Source organism: Oncorhynchus tshawytscha, linkage group LG02 (assembly GCF_018296145.1).
Source record: "Oncorhynchus tshawytscha isolate Ot180627B linkage group LG02, Otsh_v2.0, whole genome shotgun sequence".
Classification (NCBI taxonomy): domain Eukaryota; kingdom Metazoa; phylum Chordata; class Actinopteri; order Salmoniformes; family Salmonidae; genus Oncorhynchus; species Oncorhynchus tshawytscha.
The window spans coordinates 45,175,775-45,193,939 of record NC_056430.1 but is presented as its reverse complement, the minus strand read 5'-3'; the positions used below and the strand labels follow the sequence as shown (position 1 = coordinate 45,193,939).

Below are 18,165 nucleotides of genomic sequence, written 5' to 3'. Positions count from 1 at the left end.
GGAGGGGAGGTAACATCGAGATCCTACTACTACAAAGGGAGGCTTTGTAGGCTATCTAAAAACATTGGCCCCTAGTGGTCTGAATATTGACTTTGATCTCAGGCCCTTCTTATGAACAAATGTTCCTTTATGAACAAGTCTTATAAATTAAGTTAATCATTATGACACACCCCTCACTACTGTCATTGGTTGCACTAATTGCACTGTGTGTCTACATAACCTGGTTCAAGTATTCATGACATTACCCTGAGGAATGCACAGTGATGCCGAAACATAGGTAAATACCCATTAAATTGCTAGGAGATTATACATGGAGTGTGCGACTTTCTTTATTTTGATAGTGGCTGTAATGCTGACATTAGTCCTCCACTGTCCATCCCATTGTCACTTTTACTGTTCTGAGCTGCAGAACAGTCTGAATTTACTGTTTAGTTCTGATACTCTGTAACTCTCTCCATCAGGTTCTGTTTTAGCTGTTTTAGTGAGTAGAGAGTCCCCCTCTCTGTTCTTCACAGTTTGGGGAAAATGTGAGGGCTGAGGTAGGGCTGTTGGTTCATGAAATTTTGTCAGTCGGTTATTGTCATGCAAAAGTCCCACGGTAATTGACCGTTAATTAACATAAACATGTTTAGCATCTCCAGGGGGGGTGGCGGGGGCGTCGCTGCACAGCTATTTTCAGATCTCTCCAGAGATGTTGGATTGGGTTCAAGTTCGGGCTCTGGCTGGGCCACTCAAGGACTTTCAGAGACTTGTCCCGAAGCCACTCCTGCGTTGTCTTGGCTGTGCGCTTAGGGTCGTTGTCCTGTTGGAAAAGTAAACCTTCTGAGGTCTTGAGTGCTCTGGAGCAGGTTTTCATCAAGGATCTCTCTACTTTGCTCTGTTCATCTTTGCCTCAATCCTGACTAGTCTCCCAGTCCCTGTGCCGCTGAAAAACATCCCCACAGCATGATGCTGCCACCACCATGCTTCACCGTAGGGATGGTGCCAGGTTTCCTCCAGACGTGACGCTTGGCATTCAGGCCAAAGAGTTCCATCTTGATTTCATCAGACTAGAGAATCTTGTTTCTCTGGCATTCTGGCAAATTCCAAGCAAGCTGTCATGTGCCTTTTATTAGTCACATGGGCCAAATACAACAGAACTTACAGTGAAATGCTTACTTACAAACCAACAGTGCAGTTTTAAAAAATACAAATAAGAATAAGAAATAAAAGGAGCAGGTAATTAAAGAGCAGCAGTAAAATATCAATAGCGAGACTATATACAGGGGGTTCCGGTACAGAGTTAATGTGCGGGGGCACCAGTTAGTCGAGGTAATTGAGGTAATATGTACATGTTGGTAGAGTTATTAAAGTGACTATGCATAGATAATGACAGGAGTAGCAGCAGCGTAAAAAGAGGGGGTGGGGGTGATGGGCAAAGCAAAATGTTGGGTAGCCATGTGATTAAATGTTCAGGAGTCTTATGGCTTGGGGGTAGAAGCTGTTTAGAAGCCTCTTCGACCTAGACTTGGCGCTCTGGTATCGCTTGCCGTGCGGTACCCTTCCCCAGATCTGTGCCTCAACACAATCCTGTCTTTGAGCTCTACGCACAATTTCTTCAACCTCATGGCTTGGTTTTTGCTCTGACATATGCTGTCAACTGTGGGACCTTACATAGACAGGTGTGTGCCTTTCCAAATCATGTCCAATCAATTGAATTTACCTCAGTTGGACTCCAATCAAGTTGTAGAAGCATCTCAAGGCTCCCGAGTGGCGCACCGGTCTAAGGCACTGTATCTCAGTACTAGAGTCACTACAGACCCTGGTTTGATCCTAGGCTGTATCACAACCGGCTGTGATCGGGAGTACTATGGGGCGGTGCATAATTGGCCCAGCGTCATTTAGGTTATTAGGGGAGGGTTTGGCCGCGGTAGGCTGTCATTATAAAATAAGAATTTGTTCTTAACTGACATACCTAGTTAAATAAAGGTTAAATGGAAACAAGATTCACCTGAGCTCAATTTTGAGACTCATAGCAAAGGGTCTGAATACTGTAAATGTAAATAAGATATTTTTGTTACATATTTTTTTGGTGTAGATTGATGAGGAAAAAACATATTTCATCTATTTTAGAATAAAACTGTAACGTAACAAAATGTGGAAAAAGTCAAGGGGTCTGAATACTTTCCGAATGCATTTGAAAAGTCCTCATATAAAGTCATCATATAAAGTCAACATATTATGTTGGATTCATGTGTCCATTTCAACCATAAATCAAAGTTAAAGTATAGGACTAAATCAAACTTTATTTAAAGTGCATTTTTGGTTGAGATGGAGACGTGAATATCAATTGTTAATTTGTAGACAAATTGGAATTAAAGTCAGTGGCTCAGATGAAGCTATCCAATCAGTAGATACATTTCCTTTTAATGTTGATATTTGGTTGCATTGTCAACCGAACACAATTCAATATTACTTTTGTAATACAGTAAATAGTTAAATGCGTTACACATAGAATTTCTTCCCCTTTCCCCATAATCTGCGCAGAAGTGACGTTGATCACTTGCACCATGTACTTTACTGTAATCTCAACTGCAATCCAAGTAATTTGGTTCAGCTATTAGATGAAGCACAATGATAACACATTAATCTGTTGTATAAATAAACAACATTTCTGACATTGTATTCCCATTTGAACTTTGTTATGCTTTTAAATGGTTGAAAGCTCAGTGATAGACATTTGGGTGACACTTAACTCAAAAATCTGTCATTGTTTTTCCATTGGAATTTGGTTGTGCTCTTAGATGGTTGAAAGCATAGTGATAACACATTGGAAATTCAACTAACTTTTGGCTGTCTTTTTGAGTGGGTGAATATAGGTTGTAATCTCATTGATCAACGTCTCAACTAAATATGACCCAATTATCCATGTTGAAATTATGTGGTGTGTGTGCACAGTATGTCTGCTCAGGGGGAAACTGCTTCAGGGATGTGGAGAGTTAATTTATGTGGGTCTGGGGTGATGTAGAGAATAATATCAGGGAAATAGGCTGACATACGATGTACTCAAATGATAAAATATTTAGATACTGGGTTGATCTTGTGGTCCGAGGCTAAGACTTAAGCTCAATAACAATCATATCCATTAGGGAGAGAGCTATACCCAATAAAGTCTCTCTCTCTCACAAACACACACACACCACGCACACAAACGCATGAGAGATTGCAACAAACCTGTTTTATGTAATTTTATCACGGGTTTGAAATACAAGTCCAGTCGCCTTTGTTGACATTTACTCTCTGTTCAGAAAATGTCTTCCTCTACCTCCGTTATATTTTTTTCCACTGCCCCAAATACGGTATAGCGTATCTCAACGCCACTGTTAATTTCTCAGTAATAAACACATTCAATAACTATATTTGACATTTTCATTGAGTAAATGTCGAGCAGTTCAGTTCATATGCTAGCTAACCCGTACAGATGAAAGGGGAATACAAATCTTAGGTTAAACTGGTAATTATATAACTCTGTTGTAGCTAGCTAACTCTCTCATTGGCAGCAGAGACATTTCCTTACTTTCACCACAGAGGAAAAGGCAAAGCCTCTAAGCAGACTAGAAAAGGGCTTTTTAAATTTCTCTTGCCCAGGGACCCCCACCCAGGCAAACTGGCGACCCAGAGACCCCCATCATACGTTAGCAGAAAAAAATCACGTATTGTCTTGTCAGGTGAATGATATTGGCAAGTAGAAGTCATTAGCATTTGAAAAATAATCGATTTGGTAGAGAGTTTCATAATTTTGACCTTCCAACAGTTCATTGGAAGAGGAAGTGTAAAACTCTAATATAGTCTATTAGCTAGAAAGGTATTTTGGCGGAGTATAGAAAATGTTGCTGTTGAATAGCACATTTTCTGCAATTCTACACATTTTTCCATTGAGCTGAGAATAAGCTGTTTTTAATCTCATTACCAATAATTGTGTTCCTCTGCTCAAACGTTATAACAAAATATATGTAAATGTGCCCTGAATGCCTGGTTTGGGGAGTTTGTCAAGCTTTTGTTAGTTCTCAAAGATGGTACAATTAAAAAATATACAGTACCAGTCAAAAGTTTGGGCACACCTACTCATTCAAGGATTTTTCATTTGAACTATTTTATACATTGCAGAATAATAGTGAAGTCATCAAAACTATGAAATAACTGTAACGGTTGTCTTGGGTGGAAGAAGGAGAGGAGCAAAGCCCAGCGTGGATAGTGTTTATTTTTTTCATCAGAAACTGAACACTTCAAAAATACAAAACAACAAAGTGACAACCGAAACAGTTCTATCTGGTGCAGACACACAAAGACTGAAAATAACAACCCACAAAACACAAAGGAAAACAGGCTACCTAAATATGGTTCTCAATCAGGGACAACGATAGACAGCTGCCTCTGATTGAGAACCTGATTGAGAATCAGGCCAAACACAGAAAATATAGAAAAACTAACAGACTGCCCACCCCAACTCACGCCCTGACCATACTAAATAAAGACAAAACAAAGGAATAAAGGCCAGAACATGACAGTACCCCCAAAGGTGCGGACTCCAGCCGCAAAACCTGAACCTATAGGGGAGGGTCTGGGTGGGCGTCTGTCCACGGAGGCGGCTCTGGCACGGGACGTGGACCCCACTTCACCACAGTTTTTGTCCGCCTCCTCAAGTTTTTGTACGCCTCCCCCGTGGCCTCTTATGAGGTGACCCTCGCCGCCGACCTCGGACTGGTGACCCTCGCCATGGGTCCCGAATGGACGGGAGATTCCGGCAGCGCCGGACAGGCGGGAGACTCCGGCGGCTCCGGAGTGAAGGGCGGCTCCTGGCTGACTGGCGGCTCCTGGCAGACTGGCGGCTCCTGGCTGACCGGTGGCTCACGACAGACCGGCTGACCGGCGGCTCACGACAGACCGGCGGCTCTGGCGGCTCACGACAGACGGGAGGCTCTGGCGATTCACGACAGACGGGAGGCTCTGGCGGCTCACGACAGACGGGAGGCTCTGGCGGCTCACGACAGACGGGAGGCTCTGGCGGCTCACGACAGAAGGGAGGCTCTGGAGGCTCACGACAGACGGGAGGCCCTGGCGGCTCACGACAGACGGGAGGCTCTGGCGGCTCACGACAGACGGGAGGCTCTGGCGGCTCACGACAGACGGGAGGCTCTGACAGCGCCGGGCAGGAGGAAGTCTCTGGCAGCGCCGGACAGGCGGGAGCACCTGTAGGGAGAAGACGGAGAGACAGCCTGGTGCGGGGGGCTGCCACCGGAGGACTGGTGCGTGGAGGTGGCACCGGATAGACCGGACCATGCAGGCGCACTGGAGCTCTTGAGCACCGAGCCTGCCCAACCTTACCTGGTTGAATGCTCCCCGTAGCCAGGCCAGTGCGGCGAGGTGGAATAACCCGCACTGGGCTGTGCTGGCGAACCGGGGACACCATGCGTAAGGCTGGTGCCATGTACGCCGGCACGAGGAGACGCACTGGAGACCAGATGCGTAGAGCCGGCTTCATGGCACCTGGCTCGATGCCCACTCTAGCCTGGCCAATACGAGGAGCTGGAATGTACCGCACCAGGCTATGCACACGCACCGGGGACACAGTGCGCTCCACAGCATAACCCGGTGCCTGCCCCACACTCCCCGTGTGGCCCCCCCAATACATTTTTGGGGCTGCCTCTCGGGCTTCCTTGCCAGCCGTGTTCCCTCAAAGCGCTGGCTCCCTTTAGCTGCTGCCTCCGCTCTCCTGGCTGCCTCCACCTGTTCCCATGGGAGGCGATCCCTTCCAGCCAGGATCTCCTCCCCTGTGTAGCAACCCTTGCCGTCCAGAATGTCCTCCCAGTTCCATTCCCCCTTATAGCGCTGCTCCTGCTGCTGCTGCCTGTTACCACGATGCTTGGTCCTTTTTTGGTGGGTGGTTCTGTAACGGTTGTCTTGGGTGGAAGAAGGAGAGGACCAAAGCGTAGCGTGGTTAGTGTTCATCTTTTTAATAAGAAACAAAACACTTCAAAAATACAAAACAACAAAGTGACAACCGAAACAGTTCTATCTGGTGCAGACACACAAAGACTGAAAATAACCACCCACAAAACACAAAGGAAAACAGGCTACCTAAATATGGTTCTCAATCAGGGGCAACGATAGACAGCTGCCTCTGATTGAGAACCATATCAGGCCAAACACAGAAATAGAAAATATAGAAAAACTAACATAGACTGCCCACCCCAACTCACGCCCTGACCATACTAAATAAAGACAAAACAAAGGAATAAAGGTCCGAACGTGACAATAACACCTACGGAATCATGTTGTAACCAACAAAGTCTTAAACAAATCAAAATATATTTTATATTTGAGATTCTTCAAAGTAGCCACCATTTGCCTTGATGACAGCTTTGCACACTTTTGGCATTCTCTCAACCAGCTTCACGAGGAATCCAACAGTCTTGAAGGAGTTCCCACATATGCTGAGCACTTGTTGGCTGCTTTTCTTTCCCTCTGCGGTCTAACTCATCCCACACTTTCTCAATGGGGTTGAGATTTGGGTCATTATTGAGGCTAGATCATCTGATGCAGCACTCTCCTTCTAGGTCAAATAGCTCTTACCCAGCCTGTGTAAATGCTTTTATTTTGCTCATCGACAAAGGATACAATGCTGTTTATTCTGCAAATACATACACAACACTGTGTACACTTCAGAACAACTGCAAACCCACCATGCAATCTGAGTGACGTGAAACAGAAAGGAGGTGACTTCAGGAGGTGACTAGCCTCATTAGCAGAGAAAGTACAATGCGAACGTTAGCTATCCTTTAGCTGGCAAAACGCAACGTATAAATTTAGTAAATGTCCATAAAATTATACATTTTTTTATTTCATTTTTATTTCACCTTTATTTAACCAGGTAGAAAAGTTGAGAACAAGTTCTCATTTACAATTGCAACCTGGCCAAGATAAAGCAAAGCAGTTCGACACATACAACAACACAGAGTTACACATGGAGTAAAACAGTCAATAAATAATACAATAGAAAAATAAGTCTATAAGGGAGGTAAAGGCAGGTGGCGAAGTAAATACAATATAGCAAGTAAAACACTGGAATGGTAGATTTGCAGTGGAAGAATGAATGTGCATAGATGGGCTATGGTGCAGTAATATGTGAGCTGCTCTGACAGCTGGTGCTTAAAGCTAGTGAGGGAGATAAGTGTTTCCAGTTTCAGAGATTATTATTATTTTTTTACCCCTTTTTCTCCCCAATTTCGTGGTATCCAATTGTTGTAGTAGCTACTATCTTGTCTCATCGCTACAAAGGTTGAAAGTCATGCGTCCTCCGATACACAACCCAACCAAGCCGCACTGCTTCTTAACATCCAACCCGGAAGCCAGCAGCACCAATATGTCGGAGGAAACACCGTGCACCTGGCTACCTTAGTTAGCGCGCACTGCGCCCGGCCCGCCACAGGAGTCGCTGGTGCGCGATGAGACAAGGACATCCCTACCGACCAAGCCCTCCCTAACCCGGACGACGCTAGGCCAATTGTGCGTCCCCCCACGGACCTCCCGGTCGCGGCCGGTTACGACAGAGCCTGTCGTAACGGCCAAAGGAGGCAATTGATTGAGGAATTGAATTGAAATTATAAATACATGGCACAACTCTGTAACACTATCACATAATGTGTCAAAATCGATAATGATTATAAAACAATATGGTTTTCAGCCTAACATACATTAGATATAACTTTAAAAGTGAAAACTCTGGGTGCAGCATGGATCACGATACATACAACCATCAAAGGTTAACAACTCTATAGCTGGATGTGGCGTGATCATGCACACATATATAGATACACACGGGATGCAGTTACTCAAATAATACAGCAGATGGCTTCACAACTATACATACATAACATGACTGCTTAATTATGACAAAACTCATACAACTAAGAATGTCTATTTCAGCCATGTTACATGTGGAGGTGTGTTTTGGGTCATTGTCCTGTTGAAAAACAAATGATAATCCCACTAAGCACAAACCAGATGGGATAGGGTTTCGCTGCAGAATGCTGTGGTAGCCATGCTGGTTAAGTGTGCCTTGAATTCTAAATAATTCACTGACAGTGTCACCAGCAAAGCACCTCCCCACCATCACACCTCCTCCTCCATGCTTCATGGTGGGAACCACACATGCAGAGATCTTCCATTCATCTACTCTGTTTCTCACAAAGACACGGCGGTTGGAACTAAAAATCTAAACTTTGGACTCATCAGACCAAAGGACAGATTTCCACTGGTCTAATGTCCATTGCTCGTGTTTCTTGGCCCAAGGAAGTCTCTTTTTATTATTGGTGTCCTTTAGTAGTGGTTTCTTTGCAGCAATTCGACCATGAAGACCTGATTCACACAGTCTCCTCTGAACAGTTGATGTTGAGATATGTCTCTTACTTGAACTCTGTGAAGCATTTATTTTGGGCTGCAATCTGAGGTGCAGTTAACTCTAATAAACATATTTTCTGCTGTAGAGGTAACTCTTGGTCTTCCTTTCCTGTGGTGGTCCTCATGAGAGCCAGTTTCATCATAGCGCTTGATGGTTTTTGCGACTGCATTTGAAGAAACTTTCAAAGTTCTTGAAATTTTCCGGATTGACTGTCCTTCATGTTTTAAAGTAATGACGGACTGTCGTTTCTCTTTGCTTATTTGAGCTCTTCTTGCCATAATATGGACTTGGTATTTTACCAAATAGGGCTATCGTCTGTATACCCCCCTACCTTGTCACAACACAACTGATTGGCTCAAATGCATTAAGAAGGAAAGAAATCCCACAAACTAACTTTTTACAACGCACACCTGTTAATTTAAATCCATTCCAGGTGACTACTTCATGAAGCTGATTGAGAGAATACCAAGAGAGTGCAAAGCTGTCATCAAGGCAAAGGATGGCTACTTTGAAGAATCTCAAATCTATGTTTTATTTCATAGTTTTTATGTCTTCGTCGGTGACGTCACCGATTGAAACGCTATTTAGCGTGCACCACCGCTAACTAGCTAGCTATTTCACATCCGTTACATTAGCACTTAGACGTAGAGCCCTGCAAGGGAATTAATTTTTAAGGCTAAGCCCTATGCTCAGGCCCTACCCTACACAGGCCTAATTGCTTCTGCCAAATTTAAGGTCTGGCCTGAAACCAGAAATTATTAGCTCTCTGTCTGTCACTTGCTCCTTGCGTACAGCTCCTCTGCATGCATCAATAGCAACGGCTCAGCTGGGCTGTTCTGCTCAATGAAGGGACATGAGCGAGCATATAGCTGTTAGCTACTTATCATCGCTCTAATTTTCACAGTATTCTGTGAAATAATCCTTCCTGTTTTATATTTGATTATGTTGACGCACAATGTTCAAACACAATGTTATGTACTGCGCAGCAGAGCACAAGCAAATGGCTCACCTTCAAAATGTAAATTTAGAGATACCCGAGCCCTGCCTGTACCCTAGTTATTGATGGATGAACAGGCCCTACCCAGCTCTAACCTAATGTAAAATGTCGAGGTCGGGTCGGGTAGCAGAGCTCTACTTAGATGGCCCGCCTATGAATTTTCTATACAGAAAAAACCCTGCAATTAGCTCCAATGACTGTAATTTCCTCAATTTTCAAATGATAGTTTTGAGATTTTGGCAATGTAGCCATTTATCTACTTCCCCAGAGTCAGATGAACAGGAACAGCTAGCGTACTAACTGTTCCTGTAGACTTCCAGTCATTGCACTAATGCTAGTTAGCATTGGCTCGTGAAACTACCGCAAACTTCCTTCGTAGTGAAAGCAGAGACGTAAAAATGGCAACCATGATGGTATTCTCTTATGTTATTTAGAGGTGTAACCAGACCTCACCTTCTTGACCTACCCTCACTTATTAATCCAGTTGACTCTCCAATTGGGAAAATATGTTTCTCCTAGCTCCCTCAAAACAACAGATCTATACGTGCGTTATTTCAAAGGGATATTGTATCCATTCCTTATGTCACAAGTTACTGGAATACATTGGTCACTAATATCTGTTGGAAATACATCTGGTTATTACCACACAAATACTTGGTTGTTGACAAGGTCAAAGAGGTCTCTTTCAGAATGAGGTTAGGGGTTAAGTATTACCCTGCGAATCATTACCTGAAGAAACGAAAAAATATACATTAACATTGATTCTACTTTTTGTGTTGAGCATCCAGAAACGGTTTCACATTGATTTTGGCATTGTCTACATGTAAAACAATTATGGAAAGATATTCACAGTAGTTAATATTCTTGATTACTTTTTATCTTATGGGAGAATGTGCTGCTCGGTTTCCTTAACCATAATAAAGATAAAGAAAAACAATTTTACCTCATAAATCTAACTGTGCTAATGGCAAAATGTCATTTCATAAATGTAAATTCACGAATAAACAAACACTCTTCTGTGTTTTCTATAAGGAATTCGAGCAGTACATTAATACAGTGCGGCAGGGTAGCCTAGTGGTTAGAGCGTTGGTTGCAAGTTCAAATCCCAGAGCTGACAAGGTACAAATCTGTTGTTCTGCCCCTGAACAGGCAGTTAACCCACTGTTATTGAAAATAAGAATGTGTTCTTAACTGACTTGCCTAGTTAAATAAAGGTAAAAAAATGTACATTCTTCTAATAAGAAAGCTGTTAAAACAATCAATATGTGTGTTTCTTTTCAGGTCTTTGTATAATCTGTAATTTGTTGTACCCCTTAGCATATGTTATAATTTTCTATTTGTGTACTTATTGTATGTATACAGACCTTTTCTACATTGGTAATATTTATTTTTTATTTTTATAAATTTTAAAAAGCGAGACAGTTTTGAGGAATTTACGTCTTTGGTCCACACTCCAGTCCAGCTGGTGGCGGTAATGCAACACTAAAGTTGGTTGTCAACCGCCATTTTAAAACCACTGAAGAAGAAGAACTTCGGCATTATCTTTCCCTCTTTCCAATTTGCAAAGGCTGGTGGAATATTGACTGGTCTAGGATTCCCTTCACAATGTTAAAATTACAACTATTTAACACGTTTCTTACCGACCGAATATCAGCGGCCGCTGTGGAAATATCTGGGGCATTTAAAAAATCGTTAGCAGAGTACCAGGAAGAACTATCCCGTTCAAAGGAGGAGATTGAACGTCTACAAAGGATGCTAGATTTGGTTTTGGAACCCGAGATAAAGTTACATGGAACAGGTTTGTAACTAGGCAGGGAACTAATTTAACCTACATCTCTACCTAGCCATCTAGATTGGCTAGAATGTTTTCCCAACGCTTGTTGTAAATATGTCAACTTTAGCCAGCCAAAGCCACTGCTAAACAAACAGTTATGATGTTAGTTGGCTGTTAATTATTAGCTGTTTTGAGGAATAGAAATCTTAGCAAAATTCTATGAACAAAACTATGATTGAATTTGTAAACACATTGAATGTTTTCTTCTATTCTTTCTACAAGAAGTGGTTTCTCCTGTGCAGAGTCAGCAAGAGGGGAGCCCCAGTTTGGGCCAAGACCCAGATCCCATACAGATTAAAAATGAACAGGACCCTGAGCCAACAATGATTAAAGAGGAAGAAGACCTCAGGACCAGTCCGAAAGATCACACACAGATTAAAGAGGAGGAGTAGTTCTGGGTCAGTCAGGGCGGAGACCAACTTCAAGGGCTGGAGTCTGATATTCAACCCTCCCTATATTAAAAGTGACAGTGATCCTGGACCCATCTCAACCCTCACACCTTTACCAAAGTCAAAATGTAAAGAACAGACTGAGTGACTCTCTACCTACCAACACAACTGAGCAGATGGAAACAGAAGTGAATGAAGAGAACTACAGTGTCTCAGCAGTAAATTGTGCTCTGCTGATGAGACTAGAACAAGAGAAAATGCTTGGGTTGAGAAGGGAGAAACATCGTCAGGGTTAAAACGGAGTTGTGGAGGCAAAAAATATTGTTGCCATGTCTGTGGCAAATGCTTCGCACACAATACTAATCTGAGAATCCATATGACTGTTCACACAAGGGGAAAAACCATATAAGTGCAAAGACTGTGACAAATGCTACAGTGCAAAGGCAGACCTTGTAAGGCATATGAGGAATCGTCATTATTGGCCAGGGCATGTTCTAGGAGGACATTTTAATCAGGAAACCCATCATACTGTGACAAACAAAGATGCTTTATTAATGTGTGATGACAAGGAGTTGCTGGGAAGATACAGGCTTGATCAGGCAAGAATTAAGTTTCTATTGGAGTTAGTCAGAGACTCTCTCACATCGTCAAAACATCAATGTCAAGCCATTTCTCCTGAAGTTAAATTACTAATAACCCTGGGTTACTTGGCCACAGGCAAGATGCTACCGTGCAGTAGTGACGATTTGGGACTGTCAAGCTGTTCTATAGCTCATGTCAGAATGGTGGTAACACAAACTATCAATGCCCTCTCAGATCCTCAACTAGTAGGCCAGTTCGTTGCCTTCCCGCAAGATGCCAGCCAGCTCCAACACAACCAAGCTAGGTTTAAGGCAATAGCTGGCTTCCCCAGTGTTGCTGGAGTCATTGGCACAACTTTTAGAAGCAGCTCAGTATTAAGTACAACATACAACAAGGAGTTCAAGAATTTCCCTGGAGACTCAATTATTGTAATCGACACCCACGTGGTGTTCGATGCACACTGCAAGGTTATCTATGTTGTGCCGAAGAGTGTGGATCAGGAGATACTTGAATGAGGGTGGCCTCAAACAGATTGAGGGGCTTCTTGCACTTGCTGGATATCACTTGCTGGGGGACAGTGGATACCCCTGCAGACAATGGCTGTTCACATCTTACCTCCATCCACTGCCTGGCCCACAGTTGAACTACAACAGGTAAGATGTTGTATTATACATGTTTAAAATCAACCTCTTCATTGAGTAACTTTAAATGAAGTAAGTTGGTTGTCATAGCAAATTTGTGAATAGGAATACTTAGGACATAACCACCTGAGGAGAAATAAAACAGTGCAGTTTTCCAATTGTCAGTATCCCCTTCTCTGTCTTGTATCTATGATCAATTTGGCCTATCTTAGTGATACAGATGTTGTGGTGGTTATTTTCAGGGCACTTAAGAAAACGCGAGATGTAATGAGGAGATTTCCCATCCTGCAAGCAGACATCCAGTTGAAGCCGGAGAGGGTGAGCAGGATTATTATCATCTGTGCCATCCTGCATAATATCTGCCGTGACAGGAATATCCCACTGCCTGAGGGGGTAGATGATGTTGATACTGATGATGACGAAGACAATGATGTCAAAGTGAAAGATGATGGCTGAAGAGACTGGGCCAGTAGAGAGCCTGCCCCCAAGTGATCTTCACTACAGACTCTACTTTACTGATGTACATTTCAAGTAGGCTGTAGAACAGACCCTGAATGTGTGGCTATCACAAGTACTGTTAGCTACAAACGATATGGAAATATGTGTTTATCGATCAGTTACAGTTCAACTGTCACAAGGGTGAGTTATTGTTGATTTTAAGAATAAATCATTAACCCTGTTACAGGCACTTTTTGTCACTTTTAGTCACTTTAGTAATAATTTTTCTTGAGCTTGAGATGGGGAAAACATGTTTGTTACGAAGTTGAGCATGTGCTCTTTATGGCAATGCTACAATTAGCTGAAGTGTATAGTTATTGTTTATTTTACAGAATTCCACTAACCAGAAGGCACGCCATTCGTGGAATGGCTCACATTTTTTGTTTGGGACAACAACAACACTCTGGGCTCCCGAGTGGAGCAGCGGTCTAAGGCACTGCATTTCGGTGCTTGAGGTGTCACCCTGGTTCAATCCCGGGCTGTATCACAACTGGCCGTGATCGGGTGTCCCATAGGGCGGCGCAAAATTTTGGTTTGGGTTTGGCCGGGGTAGGCGGTCATTGTAAATAAGAATTTGTTCTTAACTGACTTGTCTAGTTAAATAAAGGTTATATGAATGGGTGTCATTTTCCCTGACACCAATTTTTGAACTCTAAAATGCTATTTGGAGAACAGCAAATTACCTCAGCCGTTATCACATTGGTTGCTGTAGTTTCATTCACCACAGTCGATCTACAAACACATTTTGTCTTGTAATTTCACACTGGGATGGTGCGTTGAAACAATTAGCTAGCATAATTATAGAATTTCTTGCACAGCCGCCTAGCTAGCTAGCAAACTTGAATGATGCTCAGAAATGAGCTACTCTCGAGGGATCACTATGGTAGCTAGCTATGGTTAGTGACGACATGATAATGATGGCAGTGTCATATGTCCATGCCACTATAGTGTAACTTCAACAACAGTTGTTAGCCTCTATCTATCACGACTTTTGGGCACCTCTCCTTGCCCATCGACTCCCATTTCTGGGTGTCAAGGTTAATCGACTCTTAAGATTCATTATTTTTCCAACGGAGGAAACTATTTGCTATAGTCTACTTCAAGAGCGAGGGAGAGAGAATGATGGGAGGGGGGCACAGCCAGGCATAGGTAGGTGTGTTGGCCACCAGGTAGAAAGTCACAACCGTGCATCGCTAATCAAAAGATGTAGGCTATCCCAATGCAGTATTTAGCCATTTCTTGACTTTAAAAAAAATGTAACCTTTATTTAACTAGGCAAGTCAGTTAAGAACAAATTCTTATTTACACTGACGGCCTGGCAAAAGGCCTCCTGCGGGGACGGGACTTGGGATAAAAATAAATAAAATACAATATAAATATAGGACAAAACACGCATCACAACAAGAGACAACACTACATAGAGACGCAAGGCGGCAACACATGACAACATGGTAACAACATGGTAGCAGCACAAAACATGGTACAAACATGATTGGGCACAGTCAACAGCACAAAGGTTAAGAAGGTAAAGATAACAATACACCACACAAAGCAGCTAAAAATGTCTAAGAGTGTCCATGATTGAGTCTTTGAATGAAGAGATTGAGCTAAAACTGTCCAGTTTGAGTGTTTGTTGCAGCTCGTTCCAGTTGCTGGCTGTAGCGAACTGAAAAGGGGAGCGACCCAGGGATGTGTGCGTTGGCAGAATGGGTGTTGTATGCAGTGTCTCGCGCAAGTTCACTAAAGTAGGGGTTTTTGGTGAATAGGCTGAGCTATTCTTCATGCAACAGACCTTAGACCAAACACACACTAGGGTTTTTACATTTTTATAGCTACGATAGAGGATCGGGGCAGACAGACAGAACCGTGCGCATAGGCTTTATATTGGTGTATCTAGAAATGTCTTGTTTAGCAAAGCCTCATAAGTTAGTATGGCTACTCTATTCTTCATAGTGCCAGTAAATTTAAGTTTAACATCGCCAAATGCATCAGTTTAATTAGCCCTCAGGGTGCAATAAAAGTATTGTGTCTATAGTTTATTTAATGAAACCCTGGCTGGCTGTTGATGTCAGGGCTATCCAACCTTGTTCCTGTTGACCTGCCTTCCTGTGGTTTTTCGCTCCAACCCCAGTTGTAACTAATCTGATTGTTTATCAACCAGCTAATTATTGAATTAAATGCGCTAGATCAGTTTTGGAGTGAAAACCTACAGCATGGTAGCTCTACGACAAGAACTGGGTTGGAGAGCCCTGTCCTAGGCAATAGATCGCAAAGCAGCATCCCCGCTAAACCTTTTTGGAAATGTCAATTTCACTTTCTCATCCATAAACAGTCAAGTGCAAATACGGTTCAGGACGTCTACCATGGATCACTAAAATAATTATGATCACGCTCTGTGGCAACCCGTCATTCAGGGCAGGTGGGGTAGAGACCCACATTTTAAAAACCTCTAGTGACTCCCCATCCCGCATGAGGGAGCATAATCATCGACTGACACTAGTTAGCATAACGCAACGGACATAAATATTCCTAGAAAATATTCCTATTCATGAAAATCACAAGTGAAATATATTGAGACACAGCTTAGCCTTTTGTTAATCACCCTGTCATCTCAGATTTTCAAAATATGCTTTACAGCCAAAGCTAGACAAGCATTTGTGTAAGTTTATCGATAGCCTAGCATAGCATTTTGTCCAGCTAGCAGCAGGTAACTTGGTCACGGAAATCAGAAAAGCAATCAAATTAAATCGTTTACCTTTGATGAGCTTCGGAAGTTTTCACTCACGAGACTCCCAGTTAGATAGCCAATGTTCCTTTTTTCCAAAAATATTATTTTTGTAGGCGAAATAGCTCTGTTTGTTCTTCACGTTTGGCTGAGAAATCGCCCCGAAATTGCAGTCACGAAAACGCAGAAAAATATTCCAAATTAGCACCATAATATCGACAGAAACATGGCAAACGTTGTTTATAATCAATCCTCAAGGTGTTTTTCAAATATCTATTCGATAATATAGCAACCGGGACAATTCGTTTTTCAGTAGGACCGATTGGAATAATGGCTACCTCTGTATTTTACTCGAGAATCACTGGGAGCCATCAGGTGACTAGTTGCGCAATGTAGCCACTTAAGGGTATTCTTCAACATAAATGTGTAAAACTACGTCACAATGCTGTAGACACCTTGGGGAATACGGAGAAAAAGTAATCTGGTTGATAGCCCATTCACTGCTCAATAGGGACGCATTGGAACGCAGCGCTTTCAAAACATGAGGCACTTCGGGATTGGATTTTTCTCAGGCTTTCGCCTGCAATATCAGTTCTGTTATACTCACAGACAATATTTTTATAGTTTTGGAAACTTTCGAGTGTTTTCTATCCTAAGCTGTCAATTATATGCATATTCTAGCATCTTGTCCTGACAAAATATCCCGTTTACTACGGGAACGTTATTTTTCCAAAAATGAAAATACTGCCCCCTAGTCACACAAGGTTTGAAGCTAAAAATGAAAACACATTTTTTGGAGGGGTTGCCTGTTTTTAGCTGTGTAGTGCTAGGGCAAAAGCCAAAACGTGCACCCAAAGGGATCCCCGATTCTGGGAAACACTGGTCCAAAGGACTGTACCTGATTCGGATTTCAAATAAACATGCCCTGTCTCTTTAAGAACAAGTTAAAACTGTTGTGACTTTACTTTCATTAATCTGATGACTGTTATTTATCTAATCAACGAACTATGTTTAATTGTTATCAATTAAATGAATAATGTAACAATTAACTCATTAGGAATTGGGGCACCACGAGAGTGGTTCCTTAAATCTCCTGGATTAAACTAAAGGTCTTAACCTATTACATTCATAAACCGTCAACGTATAATCATAACCTTGTATCATATCATTCTGAACAATCATAACCTCCTGCATATGCTAAAACCCCAGCCATACTTATGATTCAGTACTGCACAAATTGGTTTAATTATTTATGTACCAGCTAACTAAATGGTAACACAAGATAAACATACACACTTAATACATTAGAAACAGGTCCCAAGCGGACTGACACAATATGGTGGCTTGTACAAAAGGGATGGGGAGGGACAGGGAGAGAAGGACAGACATAATACTTTGGTACATTTAGAAACTACTCGCCTGTTTGAAGTAAATAATCATGAATGTATTTACGTGTAAATGCCTTGGTTTTTCGTGTAGTCCTGAACAGAACTACAGAGTTGATTTCCCTTCCATTCGCTCCTAAAGTTGCCTCTTTAGCTAGCCCTGTCGATTGTTCCCATTGAGTGATGAGAGTAGCGTACTTCTGTGATTTTGAGAAGAGTAGTAGAATGGTCCCACTTAAGTTCACTTTTCTAGATATTTACTTAGGACAGCTATGATTTTCGGAGAGGTGAATATCGGCAGTGATTTTACGGGAGATGAGTATCGTCTCTAACTCGTTGAGATTTCATTGTTCAAACCACTTTGAACGTGAGCTGCAGCTCAACGCCTCTCTGGTCTGATATGTTAATTCTTAACACACCATTTTATACAGTTCATTCAAAATGGACGGTTTGTGAGGCTGACAGGCTCTCTGACCTCACTCAAGGAGCAGTGACTACTCACTTGTACAAAGTTATAGAAACAATTACCTCTTAGTTTCTAAGATCACATCCCTCTCGTAACAAAAACACTCATCATTTGTCACATTTCATACACAACGTAGAGGATGGAGACTTTGTACATGAAGTGTATATACTTTTCAAGTTACAGTATTTCCTTTATAACATGTTTAATG

General features: G+C 42.4%; 1 long non-coding RNA gene across 2 annotated transcripts; it reads left to right on the top strand.

The window, feature by feature from the left end:
• The first annotated feature begins 10,961 nt into the window (after positions 1–10,961).
• LOC112244798 lies at positions 10,962–13,571 on the top strand. Of its 2 annotated transcripts, none has more exons than XR_002952646.1 (3): positions 10,962–11,235; positions 11,497–12,895; positions 13,126–13,571. It is a non-coding gene; the product is annotated as an uncharacterized LOC112244798 (long non-coding RNA). The 2 variants fall into 2 exon arrangements; XR_002952645.1 differs by having other exon boundaries at positions 11,494–12,895.
• Positions 13,572–18,165: the final 4,594 nt, after the last annotated feature.